Source organism: Lissotriton vulgaris, chromosome 1_1, assembly GCF_964263255.1.
Source record: "Lissotriton vulgaris chromosome 1_1, aLisVul1.2, whole genome shotgun sequence".
Classification (NCBI taxonomy): Eukaryota; Metazoa; Chordata; class Amphibia; order Caudata; family Salamandridae; genus Lissotriton; species Lissotriton vulgaris.
Genome location: NC_141685.1, coordinates 76,779,383 through 76,800,398, shown reverse-complemented (window position 1 = coordinate 76,800,398; position 21,016 = coordinate 76,779,383). Strand labels below are relative to the sequence as shown.

Genomic DNA, 21,016 nt, shown 5'->3' with positions numbered 1-21,016 from the left:
CAAAAGGAAGAAATAACCTCCAGAAAATTAAGACAACACTGATAAACCTCATCTTGTGTAAACATGTCCAATAACAGCTTTGATCATGAGGTCGGTATGAGGTGGTTACAGCAGTGCTCTGCTTCCTAAAATAATACCAGGCTACCAATCAGTGCTAGAGGTATATTGCAAACTGTTTCAGAACAATCCACAGCAACCATTGAAAAGCGAGCGCAACGGACTGGAGTCAGACAACTGAAGGTTCAAAGAAATAGGGGTTCCGCTGTCTAAAATACACAGCACCGTCCCAGTGTGCACCGGCCAGAAGGACGATGGATCTTTACCCGCATGCGTGCAGAACCATTATCCAGTCTAAAGACACAATCGCCCACGAAGAAGCCTTACACACATTATGAGATTGGGAAGTAGTTGGTGCCCATTGCACTTTATTCTTTAATCGGAAAACAAACGTGCAAAATACGACTCATACAGCGAATGCAAGAATAACACAAGTGCTTTATCAGTCATGTTGGCCCTTCAGGAAGTACAGTCAAGGGATGTACACAAGTATATACCAGACCCAGAGACACTAACCAAGAGAGAAGTCTCAGACACATGCAGTGAGAGCTTTAGTTTGTCATCAAAATTGAAACCCCATCAGCAAACACACACAGGGAAAACACAATTCAAATGCACTGAATGTGTAAAGAGCTTTATTCAGTTATCAGGCCTAAAAAGCCATCAACGAACACACACAGGGGAAAAACCATATAATCGCACTGAATGTATGAAGAGCTTTAGCCAGGTATCAGGACTCCAGACACATCAGCAAACACATGCTGGGAAAAAACCATATAATTGCACTGAATGTGGGAAGAGCTTTATATATTTATCAGGACTAAAACGGCATCAGAGAACACACACAGGGGGAAAACCATTCCGGTGCATTGAATGTGAAAGTAGTTTTAGTGAATCTTCGACATTAAGGATTCATCAACGAATACACACTGGAGAAAAACCATTCAAGTGCAATGAATGTGGGAAGAGCTTTAGTCGATTACCAGACCTAAAATACCATCTGAGAACACACACAGGAGAAAAACCATATAATTGCACTGAATGTGTAAAGAGGTTTAATCATTTATCACACCTAAAACAGCATCAGCGAACACACACTGGGGAAAAACCATTCCAGTGCAGTGAATGTGGAATAAGTTTTAGTGCTTCATCAACATTAAGGAGACATCTACGAACACACACAGGGGAAAAACCATTCAATTGCAATGAATGTGGTCAGAGCTTTATATATTTATTAGGACTAAAACGGCATCAGAGAACACACACAGGGAGAAAACGATTCCAGTGCAGTGAATGTGAAAGTAGTTTTAGTGAATCTTCAACATTAAGGATTCATCAGCGAATACACACAGGGGAAACACCATTCAAGTGCAGTGAATGTTTGAAGAGCTTTAGTCGATTATCAGAACTAAAATACCATCTGAGAACACACACAGGAGAAAAACCATATAATTGCACTGAATGTGTGAAGAGGTTTAATCAATTATCACACCTAAAACAGCATCAGCGAACACACACTGGAGAAAAACCATTCCAGTGCAGTGAATGTGTAAGAAGTTTTAGTGACTCATCAACATTAAGAAAACATCTGCGAACACACACAGGGGAAAAACCATTTAAGTGCAGTGAATGTGGAAGAAGTTTTAGTATTTCAGCAACATTAAGGATTCATCAGAGAACACACACAGGGGAAAAACCATTTAAGTGCAGTGAATGTGGAAGAAGTTTTAGTAATTCAGCAACATTAAGGTTTCATCAGCGAATACACACAGGGGAGAAATCATTCAAGTGCAGTGAATGTGAAAGTAGTTTTAGTCGATCTTCAACATTAAGGATTCATCAGCGAAGACACACCGGGGAAAATCAATACCAGTGCAGTGAATGTGGAAGAAGTTTTAGTGATTCATCAACATTAAGGAAGCATCAGCGAACACACACTGGAGAAAAACCATTCCAGTGCAGTGAATGTGTGAAAAGCTTTAGTCTATTATCAAACCTAAAACAGCATCAGCGAACACACACTGGGGAAAAACCATTCAAGTGCAATGAATGTGTGAAGAGCTTTAGTCGATTATCGCACCTAAAACAGCATCAGAGAACACACACTGGGGAAAACCCATTCAAGCGCAATTGATGTGGGAAGAGCTTTATATATTTATCAAGACTAAAACGGCACCAGAGAACTCACACAGGGGAAAAATCAATCAAGTGCAGTGAATGTGAAAATAGTTTTAGTGAATCTTCAACATTAAGGATTCATCAGCAAACACACACGGGAAAAAACATCCAAGTGCAGTGAATGTCTGAAGAGCTTTAGTCGATTATCAGACCGAAAGCACCATCAAAGAACACACACAGGAGAAAAACCATATAATTGCAGAGAATGTTTGAAGAGGTTTAGTCGATTATCACAACTAAAACAGCATCAGAGAACACACACTAGGGAAAAACCATATCATTGCCATGAATCTAGAAGTAGTTTTAGTGAATCATCAACATTAAGAAAATATCAGCGAATACACACTGTAAAAACCATTCAAGTGCAAGGATATATATATATATATATATATATATATATATATATATATATATATATATATATATATATATATATATATATATATATATATCAGATACAAAACGGCATCAGAAAACACGCACAGGAATCATTCAAGTGCAGTGAATGTTGAAGTAGGTTTTATGAATATTCAATATTAAGTACTGATCAGCGAACACACACGGGAAAAGCCATGTTATTGCAGTAAATGTGTGAAGATCTTTTGTCAACTTTCAAAGCTACAAAGACGTCAGCCTCTCTTCAGAAGAGTGGAGGATCAATAATGACAGTCGCAGAGCTCCAGCTGTGTGATAGCCAGGCCGAGCACACTTCAGAGGAGTGCAGGATCAATAATGATGGTCGCAGAGCTCCAGCTGTGTGATAGCCAGGCCGAGCACACTTCAGAAGAGTGCAGGATCAATTATGAAGGTCTAAGAGCTGCAGCTGTGTGATAGCCAGGCCGAGCACACTTCAGAAGAATGCAGGATCAATAATGAAGGTCACGGAGCTGCAGCTGTGTGATAGCCAAGCCGAGTACTTCACTTCTGAAGAGTGCCGGATCAATAATGAAGGTCTAAGAGCTGCAGCTGTGTGATAGCCAGGCCGAGCACACTTCAGAGGAGTGCAGGATCAATTATGAAGGTCTAAGAGCTGCAGCTGTGTGATAGCCAGGCCGAGCACACTTCAGAAGAATGCAGGATCAATAATGAAGGTCACGGAGCTGCAGCTGTGTGATAGCCAGGCCGAGTACTACACTTCAGAAGAGTGCAGGATCGGAAAAAAAAATAGAAAAAAAGTTTATTGTTTAGTTAATTAAAACCATAACAATTTAAGGCTAATAACAAATGCGAGAAAGACCAATAATATAGCAAAATACATTAAAAAAGAATTAAACATACAATCTCTACATCTCTTCATGATGTTTCTAAAAATCATTGTTAATAAAAGTTCTGTGCAGAGTGGTAGTCCATTTTTTGTTCCTTGTTGCCGTATTTAGCACAGCTTTTTAAATGCTGTGAGAAATGTAATCAGTCTACCGTTCAATGGTGGATCTGAGGGATTTAGGCATGCCGTTATTGCAGCTCTACAGGATCTAATGCCTCTGTCATTAAAGCTTGATTTTAGGATCCTAACTCGTTCTTTATACAGATTCTTGCATATGCAAATTACATGGATAAAATCTTCTTTGTGAAAGTTGCACAGCCGACATGATTTAGAGCCTGTATGCACCCAAGCAGGCTGGTCAGCCAAGGATGGTAGTGACCCAAAGCGTAATGCCAGAAGTTGTTTTTTTACATTAATTGAAAATGTTTTGCTCAGATATACCGCCGGTGCAAGGGACTTATAGTTGTTTATCACCATCCAAGCGTGCGACCTTGATCTAAAAATATTTTTATCCAATGTTGACGAATGGATTTTTGAAACTTTGTTTATAGCTTGTTTGAAAGATTGGTACGGCAGATTTTTATTCCATAATTCCGTTGTACCTGTAGTTAATGGGATTTGCATAGGTACTGACTAAAAAGGGAGGTTTTGACCACAGGGCTTCATTTATTTCTGATGTAGCTACATTTTGCTTCAGGCGATACCAAGTTTTCACTGTCGCGTACATTCTGCCTATGTCTTCATTTATTAGGCCGAATTCAAGGCAAACCTGGGCTGGAGAGGCAGTTCTTTGAATCTGGAATACTTTTTTATAGATGGAAACTATTAGTTTATTTAAGACCTCTCCATCTTCGCCATGGAAGGCAACACTAGCATATGTTAGTGTTGGCAGGATTTTTGCCTTCATTACAGCTAGCAGGGGTTTTTGTATGAAGGGCCCTTCAGATTTTTAGCCAGTAAGCTCAAAGCAAATATGAGCGCGCTTGTTCTCTGAGGCATGTACCTTTTTTACTCCGTGATGTTTCTTGAATTATCAATATAGAGACCTAGGTACTTATTTACCTCCTCAAGTTTGTTACCGTTAAGCCAGATTGTCTGTTTACTTTTCTGTTTGGCCCCAATCACCATTGTTTTCGTCTTGGATATGTTTATTTCAAGATTATTTTCTGAAGTATAGGCTGACATTTCATTAAGACTTCTTTGGAGACCGATCTTTGTTTGGCTCATTAGCACCACATCGTCGGCGTATGCAAGGTGAGAAAGTCTCAATCTACCAAGTTTCAAGGGATGGGAGTTAATACAATCCAGCCTTTGAGCTAGGTCGTATAGAAACAAATTAAAAAGGTGAGGGGCCAGAACACACCCTTCTTTGAGGCCGCTGGTGGTTGTCAGCTTCCGTGATAGTCTGGACCCATCACCTATCTTGATCCTTAGCCAGGTGTTTGAATAAAATAGCAATAAGCCTTTTAATAGCTTTTTAGGGATGTCCCAAGCTCGCAGCTTTTTCCACAGGAGGTGGTGATCAACGCTATCAAAAGCTGCTGTTAGGTCTATAAAGCAGAGGTAAAGATGTAGTTTCCTCTGCTTATACTTGTTTGCAATTAATGATAGACCTAAAATATTCGTCGTCGTCCCTAAACCTTGTTTGAAGCATGTCTGGTTGGCCGGGATCAGGTTAAGGTTATCAGACCATACCTTGAGCTCTTCTAGCACCAAGGTGGCATAGTATTTGGCCTCTACATCCAGCAGAGCTATCAACCTGTAGTGAGCTTGATTTGCTCTTTCTCCTCCTTTGAATATAGGGGTCAGAATCGAACCTTGCCAATTTACTGGTATGTTGTTTAGGTGCTCTATTTCTTGATATAGATTAGTAAGGTAATTACCCCAAAACGAGATATCATGTTTAAAGATTGCTTGGGGAATTCCGTTGGGGCCTGGCGCACCGTCATTTCTGCCTTTCTTGATTATACGTCTAACCCCTTCATTTGAAGGTGGCGAGTAACTTATTGCCGCTATCAGAGAGGCATTTTCCTCCGTTGGAATGGTATCAACGTCTAGTAGCTCTTTTTTATGAGGAGTTATCACGTCTTCATGGCTAATCTTTCCAGTGGCCTCTTCGAATTTGCCTTTTCCAGCAGCTAGGTGGTGAGTGTTTCCCATGGATGTATCTTGGGTAGATGTTTCAGTAAACCTTGTGGATAAAAATTCCACCCACTCTGATTCTTGTATGTTGGACGATAATGCGTTCACTGGTCTATGCAGTTTATTTATGATTAACCAGAACTGTTTTGAGTTGGATTTCTTGGAGCTACAGAGAAGTTCGGCCCAGAATTTATCATTGCTCTTTCTTTTATTTTCCCAGAGCTCTCTTTTATAGCGTTTCATTAGTTCCCTTACACTGTCCTAGGCCACTGCATCAGGGACTGTTCTTTTTAGCCTCCTTATATATTTTCTGAGTTTACATTTCAAGGCTCGCAGCCCTGCCGTTAATGTTCGTCCCGAGTCGTTTTTATGGCCGTGATTGTTTGTCTGTTTTTGTGCAGATGACATTAAAGAAGTTCAGTCTTCTGTGAGGTTTTCCCATGCTTGAATTTTATTCTGGGCCCCAGCTATGCTTACTGTTAGCTTCTTTTTGATTTTTAACTGCAGCATTTCAATTGTGTCATTTGACCATTTTAGTTGTTTTAAGTCGTTTAAGTTAACCGTGTGTATGTAGCCTTCAACTGTTGCGTTTACCTGATGTTTAATGAGTTTTCACCTAAAATGGATCCGCTGATATGAATGATCGCTCCTGGTTGTGAACTCTATTGAGAAGTGGGAAAGGAATGGCATCAGCGATACTGAGATGGCTGTGTAGTCCAATCTTGATCGTGTCTTTCCCCCATGGTAAGTATGATTAGGGGGAAATCGTCCTGAGTTCTACCATTTATTACTCTTAGCCCTAGAAACTCTAGGGCATTTACAAACCCCTGACCTACGTGATCCGTTTTTTGCCTCGTTGGCTGATATTGATGTGGGATGTTCCAAAATATGTTATCCGATGTTAGAGCTTCATCCTCATCCGGGGTGTGAATTAAGTTTGAATTAAAATCCCCATGTGAGTATCAAGTCCCATAAGGGAAAGGTACTCCTGATTTTTGTGATGGTTGCAATTAGTTGTTTGTTATGGGCCAATTTTTTTCTGGCCGTTGGATGCGCATATGTGTTTATGAGGAGGATGGTTTTTGTTCTGCTGGCTGACCCAGTTGATAATTTGATCAGTTGGATGTTAGGTCCTACAGAGGCCATCTGTTCGCTTTCAATTTTTAGCTCTGTGGATTTGTAGACTGCCAGGCCCCCTCTTGGGCGACCAAAGGTTTTGGTTTTGCTAGCTGGAACTGTGTAATGGATGTAGTTTGTCAAAGAGAGAACTTCTAGTGCCCAAGTCTCCTGTAGAGCTATTATGTCATAGTTTACCCATTGTTCTTGATGGGACCCGTTCTCCAGCCATTTTTTTGCCCCTGCGATGTTCCATGAGAGCATTTGTATGTTGTTCAAATCTTGGGTTGCTAGTTTCTTTTTCGTAGGTCAATGGCATGAGGTCGAATTTTGCGCTCCTGGCAGCCAGCCCCAATTGTCCTTGGCCACATCCAATCCGTGTACTTGGTCGTTCTGCAGCTCCCTTTTCAATGTTGTCAAAAGGCTGCTACCAATTGCACCTTTAAGGAATGTTTGATTATTCTGCGTGATGTCTTTACGCTTTTGACCGTTACCATTGCAGGGATTAAAATTTTTATTTAAAGGGCCAGGATAGCGTGGTGTTGCAGGCTTTAACAGTTTAATTCCCCAAGCTGCAAATTGAGCCTTAGCATTCATGATATGCTGGGCGTCTTCTTCGGTCAGCCAAGTTGTCAATGTTTGCTCCTTATTTTTTAGGTGATCCATTCCTATAAATTCTACTGCCAGTAAATTCGCTGAGGTCAAATATTTTAACACTGGGATATTTGCTGTTAGTTTCAATATATTCCCCCTGTTCAATATATCATGATGCCCTTTTGAGTCATATTCCGGGACTAGCAATAATTGCCGTTTGGTTGGATCGTTACAAAGACCTGACTGAAGCATTGGTTCTTCAGACTTATTTTCCACTATGATTTGCTTTTTGTCGTCTTTTATTTACATTTTTATATTTACATGTTGGATCTTGTCTCCCACCGCAGGACGTAAGACCTGGAGATCGTCCGCCCAGCGTCCCGAACTATGGGCAGTTTCTGCTTCCTGTTCCATTTTCCTTCGTGCTAACTCTCCTTCCTGTATCAGTTGGGAATTCCTTCGCTTTTCCGCCATTGTATAGGTTTCTCCAGGGCCAAACACTTGGACCTCTGGGGATGTCATTTTCAGGCCTTCTGTCGTGCAGTCACCGCACTCTTGGAACCCCGTGGTTATAATTTCATGTTTATCATTTACCTTTGTTCATTCTTTCCATCCTTCTTCACAGTGTTCCTTGGTACAAAGGTCCATTTTTGTTTTGGGTTGACCTTGATTATTTGCAACATTATTTCCCTGCCCTTTTACCTTTAAGCAATTGTGAGGTGTTAAACTGCTGGTCATAGGACCTAGTTGCTCTTGGATTCTCCTGTCTTCTTTGATGATATCAGCGCATTGCCCGCTTTTGTTCTGTGGGTCTTTGAAGACCTTGAGCTTCCTTGTTTGTTGATTTCTGGTTAAATTCCCTTCTCGGGTGGCCTTTTTCTTTGGCCCATGTTTGTTATCTCCTTTTCTTTCCACTTGATTATCCTTGTCTGCCAGTTCTAGGTTCGTGGTACTGGCTGACAGGTCGTCTGTTGAAATGATGGAGACTGAAGTTATGTTGCCCGTCTTTGGTAGACTGAACATTGGGTAGGTCTTTGTTGTTAACTGATATGTTGGCAGGGACGTTTTGTTACATGCTTTGGGTGTTTACTATTTTAATTTTTGTTGGTTCTTCTTTTTTTTTTTTCTTTCCCTCCCAAAGTAGATTTATTAATTAATATTATTTGTTCAAGGAGTGTAGGAAAAAGGCTTAGTTTGTCAATTATTGGGCAACATGCACACTGGGCAGAGTATTTTGACTGGTGAACAACCTTTACAACGAAACTTTTACAACGCACTACCATTACAACGCGGGCATTACAATGCAAACCATTACAACGCATTGTGCTGGGGGGCGCTCTAGGATAGGGAATAAGTTTAATTTTCTATCCAACACCTTCCCTAGTGTCCACGGGGACTGGAGTTGGAATAGAAAATTAAACTTTTCACTATCCAGCACCTCTAAGCGCTATGCGTTGTAAAGGTTTGCGATGTAAAAACCGCGTTGTAAAGGTAGGCATTGTAAAAGTATGCGTCGTAACGTCATACATCCATATTCATAAGATCTATTTGAATATCCATTTTATCGCTTTGCATGTTAAACGCTGATATTGTTGTCTGTAATGTATTCAGTAGTGATTTAGATATCTCCGAGAAAGCACTTTGATTGATAGCTGTCTCTCCTTGATGGTACTGCGGTTTTAATTCTTGGTTCGATTTTTGATCTTGATCTTGATTTAACTGATAGCTATTGTCAAACTCCCTACAGTGGTTGTTGTTAATATTTCTTTGAGTAGTTTTAATTCCCTGTAAAGCCGTATTGTTTTGAGGATTGACGGAGTGCTTTCTGCCTTTTTGAGCAAGCGTTTCAGAACCCGATGTTTGCATGATGTCTTTAGGTGTTGATGACGTTTTTACCGTCGGCCAGACGTGATCTGTGCCTTGTTGGTCATCTTGGTTCACCTGGTGGACCTGAGCAACTATCTGAAGTCTTGATGTTCTTGCATTGGTTGTTGCTGGCTTCGGGCTAGAAGATGTATAGTCCCCTTGGGATGATTTAAAGGTTGTTGTTGGGGAAAAGGATTGTTCCCTGTAGATTAATGCCCTTTGGTTCAATTGGTTCATTTGTTCCCGACTTCCGTTATTGATGTTGTGTGAGAAGCCCTCATTTTTTGACCTGTCCATTCGAGGAATGTCCAAGTTCAGGCATATATCCTCTTTATATGTCGTACTTGTACTAGTACAATTAATCAACTCCACCGTATCTGCCGGAATCGGACCGGACTTATCCTTGTTCTTGCTGGGTTTTTGCAATAGCCATTGTTTAATCGAACGGTTTGAATTTTGCCCCGCTTCGTTTTGTTCCTTCATTTTTCCTTTCCGTAGCGGAGCAAGTGACAGGGGTGCTAGAGGAGACATAAGACCAGGGATCTCTGCTGTTGTAGAGTAGATAGCTGCTCCGGGGTCTTTAAGCAATAGCAGTCTGTCGCTCGGAGCTAGCTTTCCTTTGGTACCTTCCTCTATGTTTCTAAACATTGTTAGTATAGGTGATATTAGAGGACTGTTTTGCTTGGTGACGCAGCCTTCCGATTTTACGCCTTGTTTTTTTTTTGTTCTGCTTATCACTCTTGGTTTTCTGAGTTGGGGACTGTCTGACTCTTCCTGATCTCATCTCTCTGATTTGGCTACCTTCGTAGATCCGGCTGATGGACCCCCGAGGGCGGAGCCTTATGCCACAAGTAGTTTAGCATTTTCTCCCCTCCTTTTACCCCACCTTTTACCCCTCCAATGCTCTCCTCTTGTATGGAGCTAAATGTGGGGTCCAGATGCCCAGCTTTAAGGGCTGGAGGTCTTGAGTACTTGCAGCCAGCTGATACCCACTACAGGTACGTCAGTGCCCCTTCAGCACCCTAGCAAAACGCGGCTAAAAGGGTCACACAGTGGTGACAACTCGCTACTCGCAGGCAAAGCAAGGCAGTAGCAATCATCCGCCTCGGCGAAGGCGGAGGGGAGCCTGAAGAGGAGCCGAGCCGAGCCGCCTCTGCGATCCACAGCCCAAAAGCCTCCAAACTCAGCTCTGCTCCAAGGCTCCAAGGCTCAGGAGGCTCACCTAGAAGATAAAACTGGCCCCGAGCCATCACACGCCGTTGCCGTTCTCCACTCACCGCTCTCTGCACTCTGACAGCTGCTCCCAGCTGCTCCCGGTCCTGCGAGTGGTTGACGGGTGGGAGGCTCGGGCTCGGACACGGGCATAAGCACTGGCAGGATCCAAGTTCGAGAACAGAGTCAGCATGTGAACCGGTACTTGCTGATGCCGATGCCTTCACAGGTACGATGCCCGCCTCATGTGGTTCTGGGGCTTTGTGGCTCTGAGGCAACAAGTCCAGCATCTGGTGCACGGGTCAAGGAGAAGAAGACCACAGCCCAATGCCCTTTCGCGGATTGCTTGAAGTGCCACACTGAGAGCGGGGGCCAGAGGGGGCCAAAGAGGACCAAGCAGGGCGAAGTGCGGCCAGGCGGGAGCTACAGGCTAGTTGTTGAGGCCACCCGCGGCGCTCCTCGTGGCGCTCCACGCTCCAGGCTCCTCCCTCCACGCTCCTCGCTGGCGCGCCTCACCGTGAACCGAGGACAAGGCTGCTGCGGGCCGTTTAAAGTCACCCGCAGCGCTCACAGTGTTCCTGGCGCTAGGCACTAATGGCCCGCGGTGCTCACGACCTTCGCTGCCCCCACTGGGAGATAGAGAAATGCAGGGGGTGAAGCGGGGGGCTGCAACAGGCAGGAAGATGCTGATGGGTGCAAGATCAATAATGAAGGTCACGGAGCTGCAGCTGTGTCACGGAGCTGCAGCTGTGTGATAGCCAGGCTGAGTACACTTCAGAAGAGTGCAGTATCATTAATAAAGGAGACAGAGCTACAGCTGTGTGATAGCCATGCCGAGTACTTCACTTCCGAAGAGTGCAGGATCAATAATGAAGGTTGCAGAGCTGCAGCTGTGTGATAGCCAGGCCGAGCACACTTCAGAAGAGTGCAGGATCAATCATGAAGGTCGCAGAGCTGCAGCTGTGAGATAGCCAGGCCGAGCACACTTCAGAAGAGTGCAGGATAAATAATGAAGGTCGCAGAGCTGCAGCTGTGTGATAGCCAGGCTGAGCACACTTCAGAAGAGTGCAGGATCAATAATGAAACTCACAGAGCTGCAGCTGTGTGATAGCCAGGCCGAGCACACTTCAGAAGAGTGCAGGATCAATAATGAAACTCACAGAGCTGCAGCTGTGTGATAGCCATGCCGCGTACTTCACTTCAGAAGAGTGCAGGATCAATAATGAAGGTCACAGAGCTGCAGCTGTGTGACAGCCAGGACGAGCACACTTCAGAAGAGTGCAGGATCAATAATGAAGGTCGCAGAGCTGCAGCTGTGTGATAGCCAGGCCGAGCATACTTCAGAAGAGTGCAGGATCAATAATGAAGGTCACAGAGCTGCAGCCGTGTGATAGCCAGGCCGAGCACACTTCAGAAGAGAGCAGGATGAATAATGAAGGTCACAGAGCTGCAGCTGTGTGATAGCCAGGCTGAGCACTTCATGTCAGAAGAGTGCAGGATCAATAATGAAGGTCACAGAGCTGCAGCCGTGTGATAGCCAGGCCGAGCACACTTCAGAAGAGTGCAGGATCAATAATGAAGGTCGCAGAGCTGCAGCTGTGTGATAGCCAGGCCGAGCACACTACAGAAGAGTGCAGGATCAATAATGAAGGTCGCAGAGCTGCAGCTGTGTGATAGCCAGGCCGAGCACACTTCCGAAGAGTCCAGGATCAATAATGACGGTCTCAGAGCTGCAGCTGTGTGATAGCCAGGCCGAGCACACTCCAGAAGAGAGCAGGATCAATAATGAAGGTCTCAGAGCTGCAGCTGTGTGATAGCCAGGCCGAGCATACTTCAGAAGAGTGCAGGATCAATAATGAAGGTCACAGAGCTGCAGCTGTGTGATAGCCAGGCCGAGCACACTTCCGAAGAGTCCAGGATCAATAATGACGGTCTCAGAGCTGCAGCTGTGTGATAGCCAGGCCGAGCACACTCCAGAAGAGAGCAGGATCAATAATGAAGGTCTCAGAGCTGCAGCTGTGTGATAGCCAGGCCGAGCATACTTCAGAAGAGTGCAGGATCAATAATGAAGGTCGCAGAGCTGCAGCTGTGTGATAGCCAGGCCGAGCACACTTCCGAAGAGTCCAGGATCAATAATGACGGTCTCAGAGCTGCAGCTGTGTGATAGCCAGGCCGAGCACACTCCAGAAGAGAGCAGGATCAATAATGAAGGTCTCAGAGCTGCAGCTGTGTGATAGCCAGGCCGAGCACACTCCAGGAGAGTGCAGGATCAACAATGAAGGTCGCAGAGCTGCAGCTGAGTGATAGCCAGGCTGAGTACTTCACTTTAGAAGAGGGCAGGATCAATATTGAAGGTCACGGAGCTGCAGCTGTGTGATAGCCAGGGCGATTACTTCACTTCAGAAGAGTGCAGGATCAATAATGAAGGTCTCAGAGCTGCAGCTGTGTGATAGCCAGGCCGAGCACACTTCAGAAGAGTGCAGGATCAATAATGAAAGTCACAGAGCTACAGCTGTGTGATAGCCAGGCCGAGCACACTTCAGAAGAGTGCAGGATCAATAATGAAGGTCGCAGAGCTGCAGCTGTGTGACAGCCAGGCCGAGCACACTTCAGAAGAGTGCAGGATCAATAATGAAGGTCTCAGAGCTGCCGCAGCTGTGGGATAGCCAGGCCGAGCACACTTCAGAAGAGTGCAGGATCAGTAATGAAGGTCGCAGAGCTGCCGCAGCTGTGGGATAGCCAGGCCGAGCACACTTCAGAAGAGTGCAGGATCAATAATGAAGGTCGCAGAGCTGCTGCAGCTGTGTGATAGCCAGACCGAGCACACTTCAGAAGAGTGCAGGATCAATAATGAAGGTCGCAGAGCTGCAGCTTTGTGATAGCCAGGCCGAGCTCACTTCAGAAGAGTGCAGGATCAATAATGAAGGTCTCAGAGCTGCAGCTGTGTGATAGCCAGGCCGAGCACACTCCAGAAGAGAGCAGGATCAATAATGAAGGTCTCAGAGCTGCAGCTGTGAGATAGCCAGGCCGAGCACACTTCAGGAGAGTGCAGGATCAATAATGAAGGTCTCAGAGCTGCAGCTGTGTGATAGCCAGGCCGAGCACACTTCAGAAGAGTGCAGGATCAATAATGAAGGTCACAGAGCTGCAGCCGTGTGATAGCCAGGCTGAGAACACTTCAGAAGAGTGCAGGATCAATAATGAAGGTCTGAGATCTGCAGCCGTGTGATATCCAGGCTGAGTACTTCACTTTAGAAGAGTGCAGGATCAATAATGAAGGTCACAGAGCTGCAGCTGTGTGATATCCAGACCGAGCACACGGTGTCTGTTCACCAGATAACGATAATTAATGAAAGTCTCCAACCTGCATGCTGTGTGATAGCCAGGGTGAGCATGCGGCTTCTCTTCAGGAGAGTGAGGAATCATTTATAAAAGTCACTGAGCCGCATGTTGTGTTATAGTTTGGCAAAATCACCATTTTACATTCTTGGACGACGATTGTTTGATGGCTAATGGAGCCGAATTTTGACATGATTGTTCCACAAAAGAAATGAAAAGAAAGCTTGATTGCAGATAAATAATATAAAGGTAGAAACAATCAGGATGCAATAAAATGTACACAATAATGACTACGCTTTACATATTAAAAAGAAAGGCATGTTTTTAGATATGTAATAGAATAAAAAAATGATTTGGATTTTGGCATTTTACTGTTGATTGTAAAGAAATGATATTGAGCCCCAAACTCAAGATAATGAGTGCTGCCAGCAGGGAGTCTAGCAGAGGTGGCAACAGATGGGGGTCCTGTTTCGACAGTGTGACTGCTGTCAGCAGGTGGTCTGGCAGAGGTGTCATTAGAAGGGGGTCCTGTCTCGACAGTGTGACTGCTGTCAGCAGGGAGTCTGGCAGAGAAGGCAATAGAAGGGGGTCCTCTCTCGACAGTGTGACTCATGTCAGCAGGGAGTCTGGCAGAGGTGACATTAGAAGGGGGTCCTGTCTCGACAGTGTGACTGCTGCCAGCAGGGAGTCTAGCAGAGGTGGCATTAGAAGGGGGTTCTATCTCGACAGTGTGACTGCTGTCAGCAGGTAGTCTGGCAGAGGTGGCAATAGAAGGGGGTCCTCTCTCGACAGTGTGACTCATGTCAGCAGGGAGTCTGGCAGAGGTGGCAATAGAAGGGGGTCCTGTCTCGACAGTGTGACTGCTGCCAGCAGGGAGTCTAGCAGAGGTGGCATTAGAAGGGGGTCCTGTCCCAACAGCGTGACTGCTGTCAGCAGGGAGTATGGCACAGGTGGCATTAGAAGGGGGTCCTGTCTCGACAGTGTGACTGCTGTCAGCAGGGAGTCTAGCAGAGGTGGCATTAGAAGGAGGTCCTGTTTCGACAGTGTGACTGCTGTCAGCAGGGAGTATGGCACAGGTGGCATTAGAAGGGGGTCCTGTCTCGACAGTGTGACTGCTGTCAGCAGGGAGTCTGTTAGAGGTGGCATTAGAAGGGGGTCCTGTCTTGTCAATGTGACTGCTGTCAGCAGGGAGTCTGGCACAGGTGGCATTAGAAGGGGGTCCTGTCTCGACAGTGTGACTGCTGTCACCAGGGAGTCTGGCAGAGGTGTCATTAGAAGGGGGTCTTGTCTCGACAGTGTGACTGCCCTCAGCAGGTAGTCTGGCAGAGGTGGCATTAGATGGGGGTCCTCTCTCGACAGTGTGACTGCTGTCAGCAGGGAGTATGGCAGAGCTGACATTAGAAGGAGGTCCTGTCTCGACAGTGTGACTGCTGTCAGCAGGGAGTCTGGCAGAGGTGGCATTAGAAGGGGGTCTTGTCTCGACAGTGTGACTGCCCTCAGCAGGTAGTCTGGCAGAGGTGGCATTAGAATGGGGTCCTATCTCAATAGTGTGACTGATGTCAGCAGGTGTCTGGCACAGGTGGCATTAGAAGGGGGTCCTGTCTCAATTGTGTGACTGCTGTCAGCAGGTGTCTGGCACAGGTGGCATTAGAAGGGGGTCCTGTCTCAATTGTGTGACTGCTGTCAGCAGGTGTCTGGCACAGGTGGCATTAAAAGGGGGTCCTGTCTCAATTGTGTGAATGCTGTCAGCAGGTATCTGGCACGGATGTATGATGTTACAACGCAGGCTATTACAACGCCTGCTGTTACAACGCGGTTTTTACATCGCATACCATTACAACGCATAGTGCTTTTAAGCGCTGGATAGTGAATTATTTATTTTACTATTCCAACTCCAGTCCCCGTGGATAGTAGGGAAGGTGTTGGATAGTAAATTAAATATATTCCCTATCCTAGAGCGCCCCCCAGCGCAATGCGTTGTAATGGTTTGCGTTGTAATGGTTGCGATGTAATGGTAGTGCGTTGTAATGCTTGCGTTGTAAGTGATGTTTCCCATCTGGCACAGGTGGCATTAGAAGGGGTTCCTGTCTCGACAGCGTGACTGCTGTCAGCAGGGAGTCTGGCAGAGGTGCCATTAGAAAGGGGTCCTGTCTCAACAGTGTGACTGCTCTCAGAATGGCTCTGCTTTTGGCGTTCACATGACTGACAAGGTTTCTTTGAGATGGGACTAGTTCTCTTGTGTTGATGGAAAGAGAAGTGCTACTTGTGATACAAAGACCTGGGCTTCACTTCTTTTAATTCAGTAATTTTTGTCCAACCAATGTATCATTTATAAGGAAAGTTAAAAATATGTCTGTGGTTTGGCACTCCCCTTGTTAATAATTCATAAAAATTCCACAAAATGTTCAGTACTTGTAAGTATTCTGCTACAAGAGGTATGTAGACATAGATTTGTCATGTTCCAAAAAGACTTTTTTTAAGAGTCTTATTTAGTGCAACTTTATATACTGGGTGTTAGATTGTATTATATCTAGACCACCGTATCTGTGATGGACGTGGAATAAGGGAGTCGAGTACAAAGAGTTGTGAGCACCTTCAAAGGGTGAACAGTTATAAAGCTAAGCTTATTTAAGTGTTGGCTTTTTGTCGAAATCTTTATGCCACAATCATATCCAGAATGTCGGTCTTCCTATGTCCAGGACTAACCGAATGTTTTAAGCTTTTTCTTAGTATGGAAGGAAGGCTGTTCCTTAAAGCCCCTGTAAGAACATACAGTGCTAAAGTTCGAGCAAAAGCAATCTATGGAGCCCTCTGCTGGTGTTACTGAGCAGCACCTGCTTGAGCTGTTGTCGTTTGTAACTTGTAAAAGATAATTCTGTGGGTTCCTCCGGGGAATAATCATTCCATAGTCCTACGGAAGCTTAACTTTAAATGTATAATTGACTATAATGGAACTGAAAGCCCTCCTGGACTGAGTCAAGATAGGGATAAGTAAGTAGTCAGTACTGATCATTGTCTTTTTTTGCCTAATGAGCTCGAGAGTAGATGATTGGCACAAGGATCACTGTCATCATACAGTTTATTCGGCTCAAATCTGTGTATGGAATTGTGTTAAAATGTCCTCATTTTGTGCACATATTCACACCAGTACTTCTAAAGCCAGTACACCATATCTAATTGATATGAAATTGATTGTATTTGGTTCTTTTGATTGTGTAAACCTTCTTCTGCCTCTGGTTCACTTTAAAACAGGTGCTAGCCGATATACCTATAAAGCTGGTTTGAGATACAGCCTAGCACACTAGTTCTATGTCCGGTAGACTAGGACGAGGTCACTGTCAGAATTTGGAAATGAAACCTTTAGTTACCGTTAAATGCTAGAAAGAGCATAGCACAGCCACAGGGCCAGAGTTCCGTCCACCATGGCACTTTTGGTATGGAAGGCTTTCTGAACCAATGATATTCAAGTAAAGAAAGATGGCTCCCTATCGACTTGGCTACCTGTCCTGTATGACATGGTGGGTGTTCACCGAGAACTGGCTTCTCAATCTAGGTGGAGAGCACTGGGGATGCTCAAACATATTTAAAAGGTAGTTTGGTTGATGAACAAGACAGCTGTCCCTAGCTTTTACTGCAGTGTACAGACTAAAAAGGTCATACATTTCTGAAACACCTTGTTGCTGAGTCCGAGGGGGTGGATAATATGATAACAAAGTGGCAATTTGCCAACAGTTATGTATTGAGATACATTTTCACTGTATTAAAGCCCTTTAAATGAAAATATTTTTTTAAGAACACTAGTGTGAGAATCTAGCATTCCTCCTAACCTTAGATGAGTTTTAGGTCAAAAAGTGACTTCATTATCCTTATGGGTAATAATTCCTATTACCCATAAGTTGGAGGATGCTGCTGGTAACATATTTCCGCAGGTTTGATTTAACTAGCGGCGTGATTAACCATAGAATCTTTTTAGTCAGTTTTTGTATCTTCGAATGTTTAATCAAACGTGTAATCTGTTTTAGAAGTTGGATGTATCTTATCCTTTTGATCCACCAGTTCCTTGTTTCCTACCAGTGTTTATGAATTGATTAGTTGATGTTAAAATGCATTTCAGTTGTTTACTTGTTCTTCTGTACTATTGCTGCATCAATTTCATGAAATATTAATTAATTCCTAAATAAATCTTGATTCATTCATTCACTCACATTCTGTCAGCTCTTATGTGATTTTTTTTTGAGGAACTGAGAATGCTTGAAATGTATGTCTCGGGCAGTGGGCCTCAGGCTGGGGGAGGGCCCTCCTAGAGGGGCCTGAGATGATTCCAGGCGGGGCGCTAGGCTCTGATCAAAAGAAGCATTATGCTGATAACGGTGCTTTGTTTTAAGCTGAAAATAATGAGCGTCAGTAAGCTGCTCTCCAATGGGCCATCATGAACATGTTTCGTTCGTTATATCCTAGCTACGAGTATATCCGGTAAAGGATCTCCTTGGTTTACGCCAGCCTTAAGGGAAACAAAAAGAAAGCTCAGAGCTCTAGAAAGAGTATGGAGGAAAACCAAACAGGACACTGACAGGAAACGCTATAAAGCTTCCCTTCAACAATATAAAAACCTGATGACCCAAGCCAAAGCGGACCACTTCGAGTCCCGCCTAAGTCAGGCAGCGAATATTCAGAAAGAGACCTTTAAAATATTGGCAGAGTTGAGCAAAAAAACAGACAATTCTAGGGCTCCTATTGACTGCAACACCTTTCAGGCCTACTTTTTAGAGAAGGTGAAGCTCATCATCCAGGAAATAAAGATTGGGGTGGGATTAGGGACTGCTATAACATCAGCATCTGAGATCGTGACCGACTGCTCCCTTGAAATATTCCCAGAGATGGATGCATTGATCCTAGAACAGCTGATGAGGAAAATCAAATCTGGCTCCCCAGCTGATCCGTGCCCACCTGAGATCTTCTGTGTTGCGCGCCCCTTGTTGGAGGAACGTATCATCTTCCTCCTCAATAGATCTTTAGATACGGGGTACTTACCGGCTGAGCTCAAGGAGGCGCGTGTAAGACCTCTATTGAAAAAGTCTGGATCAGATCCTGCGGTGCTAAAGAATTACAGACCTATTTCCCAGTTGCCCTTCCTTTCTAAAGTTCTTGAGCAGCATATGCTAAAGTCCCTGTCCCTCTATTTGGAAACTCATCATCTACTCCACGAGCGACAGGCAGGTTTTCGTGCTCATCACAGCACCGAGTTGGTGATGCTATCGGTGTTGGATGAGCTAAGAGGCATGGCTGACTGCAAGAAACCGAGCGCCCTGATTTTGCTGGACCTATCAGCGGCGTTCGATACTGTCAGCCATGCCTTGCTTTTGGACAGATTGAGGGACTTTGGGATTAAGGGCCAGGCCTTTCAATGGTTGCAATCATTCCTTACAGGAAGGACCTAAAAGGTACAACTGGGGGACGAAACATCCGAGGTGGGGATTTTAGAGTGCGGGGTGCCACAGGGGTCCGCCCTGTCCCCGCTTCTATTTAACCTCTACCTGCAACCATTGATTGCTTCTCTGGCCACTATGGGCTGTAAAGTCTATAACTACGCGGACGACACGCAACTGCTGCTAAGTGTCGATGACACCACGGCCGTGCAACTCCAAGCTCAGAACATCTTGCGGTTCACAGTGCAATGGATGACAGATAATCTGTTAAAAATCAACCCTGACAAGACAGAGGTACTAGTGATTCCATCTACTGCCTCACCTTGGTGTGATCTCTATTGGCCTACAGAGCTGGGCCCGGCTCCAAAACCAAGCTCATCTGTAAAGAGCTTGGGGATCAAACTGGATGATGATCTGTCAATGGCTCCTCAGATCTCTGTGGTTGTGGGAAGTTGCACGAACATCATTAGGCAACTGCGGAAGTTAACTCCTGTCCTCTCACAATCCATGAGTCGATCAATAGTAGCGGCCACCATCATCTCCAGAATTGATTACAGGAATGCCCTGTACCTTGGCTTACCAAAAACTCTGACCAGTAGACTCCAGGTCATAATGAATGACGCTGCCCGGTTGATTTTCAGATTACCGAGGAGATCTAAAGCCACTCCCCTACTACAAAGCTTGCACTGGCTCCCCATTAAAGAAAGAGTGGAATTTAAGAACTTATGCACGGCCCATAGGGCAATCTATGGAAAAGCCCCAACTTACATCAAAGATCGTCTGCAACTTTATTGCCCTACGAGAACACTTCGATCCTCAGACTCCCAACTACTGGTCTGCCCCCGCTACAGGCTAGTGACCAAGGGAGGGAGAGCCTTCTCAGTGCTAGTCCCTCAGTTATGGAACAGGTTGCCGGAGGCACTGCGTCGGGAAGGGAACCTACTACGATTCAGGAAGAGCCTAAAAACATTCTTGTTCAGAAAAAGCATGAGCACAGTATAATCCAGCTTCCATCTTGCTAAGTTATTGTTTACTACCATCTTTCCTGGCGCTTAGAGGCCTGCAGGTGATTAGGCGCGCTATAAAATCCCATTAACAATAACAATAACAATATGTCAAAAGGGACGGAACTCCAAATGTTCTTCAAAACCCCCACCCCCACTTCAAATAAACACACTGTGGGTACTTGTACCTGTTATTGTTGTAATCGAATCTAGGACCCTAGTGTAATTGTCCTGATTCATGCCCTTATACAGGTATACTTTATCAGACCCTTATATAGGCATAGAAATCATTACCATATTTAGGCCTGAACCATACAGCCCAAATACGGAACGGCTACTTCCACTAAGTTCCGAGAATCAACAACGATTTCTTGGAAAAACCAGCCTTCAGCAGCTAGGGACTTCCCCCTGCTTGAATATTAAGTTATCCAAGAAATCCTGGAGATTTCGAGGAATTGGGTCTTCGAATGACGTTATTAAGCCCAATGTTACGTCAAACTCAGCACCTTCAAGGTATACATATGCCTATATTTGCCCAGACAAACACACAGTGGTTTTGGAGCAGATTGACTAACTACTTGCCCGACGCCCTGCAGCTGCAAGTGCCGAAGGAAGCGACCCTCCAGCAGACGCACTGAGAGACGCTGTCTTTTCTCTGGCTGAGAAATCCAGCTCCAGTGTTTCCGGACTACCCTTGCGGGTATCTGTGAAATCGAGTCCTGAGAGAGAGATACAAGACCTCCTTCATTCTAAACCAAGGTACAGAGCTGATTAGACCCTAAGAGAATTCTTGCTTAGATTCTTGGCAAAGAAATACT

The 21,016-nt window shown here is 44.8% G+C and overlaps 1 pseudogene; it reads left to right on the top strand.

Moving 5' to 3' along the window:
• Positions 1-505: 505 nt before the first annotated feature.
• LOC147737392 (uncharacterized) lies at positions 506-2,596 on the top strand (annotated as a pseudogene).
• Positions 2,597-21,016: the final 18,420 nt, after the last annotated feature.